Genomic DNA, 4499 nt, shown 5'->3' with positions numbered 1-4499 from the left:
TTGAAATATTATAAGGGTGCATCATATCTCTATAATGTTTATGAGATTTTAAACCACAATTGTATAGTTTTTTTTTGTGAAAATAGTTCATAAACAGAGTTGACCCTTTAAGTAACAGAATTGTAAAGTAACAGAATTTACAGAATTTGTCACCTTGGTAACAGAGTTTGACGGTAACAGAATTGAACATTTTATTTTATTTTTGCCAAAAACTGCACTTGCTAGCATAAATGCTAAGAGCACATGGCACTAATGAAATCATGATTAAAATACCTTTAAATAACCCAATTTGTGATCAGTAATAAAATTTGTTTTCCTGTTGATATTGTGGTAACAGCATTGACATTCTTCAAAATAACTCTTGGTATAAGAACTTTTTAGATTAAAATATTTTCTCAGAGAGAGCACACAGACTTTTCAGTGCTTCAGATCTTATCAGTGAGGGAAAGTGTCATCATTTCCTGTATCTTACATAGTTGTGGGAGATACTTTTTACACAAATTATTATATTGTTATTGACTGTAACATCTTGTAATTCATAACAATAAGTAACAAATTATTAAAATAATAAAAAATATAACCATTTGAAAAAAAGCTAAAAAAAAAAAATGACTTCGGACACCAAATGTACCTGCAATTATAGAATCACCCTTATGTACCTGATAACTTAAACAGTTTTTAGTCTAGTAGTAAACTTAAAGGGGTCATATGATGCAATTTCAATTTTTCCTTTCTCTTTGGAGTGTTACAAGCTCTTGGTGCATAAAGAAGATCTGTAAAATTGCAAAGGCTAAAGTCTCAAATCCAAAGAGATATTCTTTATAAAAGTTAAGATAATGGGTTTTAATGTTTTTTTCAGAAAGGCGGGCATAGAGGAGAAACAATAATGTACAGTATGTGGAAAATAATGTGTTTTTTAACCTTAAACTGCATAAACACATTTCATTACACTAAATACACAAAATAATGTTCTTTTTAGCAACATCATATGACCCCTTTAAATCCTTTTAGGAACTGCAGGTCCTAGCCACAGAAACCATAATAATGATTTATGTGGATATGACACTAAGTAATGAGCTTATGCAACTTTACTCATTTACAATTACTTGCTATATTATTATTTACTATTACTCCACTAGGTCTGAAATATATATTGTACGTTTTAATCCCCGGAACACACTACAAACATGATGATCTAGATTAGAACATGATGCATTGCTGTGTCTCTGTCATAATTAAATAATTAAACAATTTTGGAGAAAGTGGCTGTACATGTTTTTTTTTTTTTTACATAATTTTTTTTGTTTTTGTTTACAGTCTTCCTTTAACAGACATTAATATAAGACAATACTGCAAAAACAGTTTACTGTCAAGCTGTTATATTCCTGTTATATAATTATTGTCCAACATTCCAAATTTTTCTGTCATTAATTTAATTTCATATTTTGGTATTAATTCAGGGTGTATTCACACCAGGAAAGGCCGCTAGTTCACTTGCTTTGGTCCGGACTAAATACAATGTTGATATTTTTTTTTGTTTGGTGCGGTTCGCATTCACACTGCCCTTTTTTTGCAAGTGAACCAGAAATTGTAAACAAAACCACACGTGTGCTAAGGTCATCCATTCATTGGACAGAAATTCTCAAGCAGGGAAAAACAGGAAGTGCAAAAACAGGCTAATCATGGAGATCTTTCATAGTGCAATTTTTATTATTTTACTGATTTGGTGTTATCAGATACTAACGCAATATGAAGAAACTTATGAGCATCATATGAGACAATGTCATACGATGTTGTAATTACGACTTGCCGAAAATAAAATCTATAGATATGAAATACTTAAAGCATATCACAATGTTAGTTTAAACATTTAACCTATATAAATGTGCGCAATTAGGCGCATATCCAATCGTTTGTGCGGAGAGTGAAAGCTGAAGCGCACTTCAGGACATCAGGTGAAACAAATTAAATACGCCGTCATTTTTGCTCATAAAGGTAAGAATCGTTCGGAACTGTAAAGGGTCTATTTTTATTTGTGTGCACTCACAATATCAAGAAAACATTGTGCTTTTGTAAAATAAAGAAAACAAATAGGATCCGCTTGCCGTCTCGGTCTTGAACAGGTGCGCTTCACAAAAATGCACCGAAACTCAGCAAATATTTTCCTTACAGACTTGATGAATATATCTATAGAAAGCTTTAAATGACTACAAAATGAAATAATTCAAATCCAAAACAAAAACTCTTATTATTATGTAATCTGTAAAGATGCATTTCTTTCTAAAGGTTCCAATGATGAGATGGCGAGTCAAGATCATCAACTTCATAGCGACACTGACTCATAAAACACTAGTTTATTAATAAATAATTCAAATATCTCCTTAATATTTTCCCCCAACATAGTCATGGTAATTCTTGCGGTAAGCTTTAGCCTATTTAGCGTGCTCACGCCATGTTGCTGTGTGCCATGGTCACGAAAACTGTTTTTAAGCATTCTTAAGTGATTTAAGCCATTGAAACGCAAATAACAGCACTATATGCGCGAGCTGTCTGTTCCACCTCTTCAGCTGGGTCTCGGTACGGTTGTTTGGTCCGCACCCGAGTGCGATTGCTGTATTCACACCTGCCAAAAAGGTCCGCACCAAGAGGGGAATCGAACTTGAGATCGATTCAATCGAACCAAACAAGACAGGTGTGAATACACCATCAGTGTTTATAATGCTAACACTTGAACTTAAAATATTTTCAACCGAAACTGACATGGTTTCTAGAAAGCAAAAGGTTTTGTGAAAAAAGGGAAGACTTTAAAATAAAGTCTGTAAAATAAACTGTTAAAAGGATTTCATGATCACTAGTCTAGTGATTGTACGTTATTGTTGTCATCGTTCAGTCTGTATTTCAGCTTTAATGTACAGGTTTTTAAACAAGGCAGCTGATATTTGCCATAGCGACAGCAAGAAGCTAGTGGACTGCTGAGTCGCTTTCACCCCAAAATGGCGGAAGCGCAGGGAATACTTAACTTTTCTGAAAAACACAGATAGGCCTAGCCTACTGGTGTAAAACACAACTGACGCAGATGTATTGTTTAAATAACAAACAAATAAACAAAAAACAAATCGGGGACATTGTTTTTTTATGACGTCTGTTTAAATGTCATTATTTGCGGTGCTTTTATAGTTAAGTTATGTCGCATTTGTTTAATTAAAGTTTACTACTACTTCTTCTCATTCTTCCAATTCTCAGCAATTGATGGCATAGTGTAGGTTTTTTTTCTTTCTGTGACCCACAACCAGGGGGTTCGCATAATTATTTGCTATATCGTATTTTCTAAGCTACAAGTTTTTTTATCATCTGTAAAACGTGCTATGATTTATATTCCAAAGTGAATTATGTTGCGGGAGAGGGAAAATGTGTTAAGACCACTATTTACGGGTGTTGTAGTCCAGAGCTGAAATGTATTATGGGTAGTGTAGTTCGGAGAATCGTGTGACATGTGCTCTCACTGTGCTGTGTAGTTCAGAAAATGGAGGAAGAAAGTTTATATTCTGCTTTTATTTAAGTTCATTCAAGTCAGTCCACCCGGGAGTTACTGTGCACTGTAAACCTGACAACTTTTATCTGCACGAGGGAGTAAAATGGCATGCATCGACTAACTTTGTCCGTCTCATAATTGCACGAACATGAACTAACGAGCTGTTACACTGCCGCTGGGAGTAGATGAAGCGGAGAAAGTAACACTGGCGGCTCGAATCCGATATTCGTTCATCGCAGGTGGTGAGTTATACGGACATTATAAATTGTTAAAACGAACCAGACATTGTCAGAGAGAAAGTGAAGATGGCGGATACTTGGGAGAGAGAGTGCGAGTTGTGAGAAAGCGTTCTCGTTTAAATATGAGCAGCCTGTGGAATCCTGAAATATCAGAAAGGACGGAGAATGATGAAAAACGAGAGGGAGAAAAACTCAGAGAGGGCCTAACTTATTGTAAAAACAATATTTACAATTTTTAAATAAATGTTTTAAAATATAATATTTTTAATAAAAAATAATGATTACTAATTTTATTTAAGCAATTCATAATTTGACAAACATAATCTAAATAAAATAAATAGAACTTTATTTTTTTAGAAAAAAAAAAAAACCCTCCTCAAATCTGCATATTCAGCGAATGGACTTATGAACACCGCCCATTTTCTCCATATTTGAATGTTTCCGCCTCTGTGATTGGGGTCCAATTATGAAATTACAGAGGGCCAAGCAATAGTAAATCAATGGGGGAGTAATTTAGACTGACAGAAAAATTGACCAATCATATCTTTACTCTAAATGGGCGGGCCTTGTTATCACTAACTTTATGACTAGTTCTGCCCGCTGTGGGGATCTCTTGGAAAAAAAAAAATATATATATATATGCTGATAAACTAAGTGATGTTTATAAACAAATTTAGGGAGGTGCACGCACAGATAATTAACACGGCCAGTTCATCATTAGTGATTAC

The sequence above is a fragment of the Sinocyclocheilus rhinocerous genome, unplaced genomic scaffold (assembly GCF_001515625.1).
Source record: "Sinocyclocheilus rhinocerous isolate Xijiao unplaced genomic scaffold, SAMN03320098_v1.1 scaffold2333, whole genome shotgun sequence".
NCBI classification, from domain to species: Eukaryota; Metazoa; Chordata; class Actinopteri; order Cypriniformes; family Cyprinidae; genus Sinocyclocheilus; species Sinocyclocheilus rhinocerous.
Note: the sequence above shows the minus strand (reverse complement) of the source record.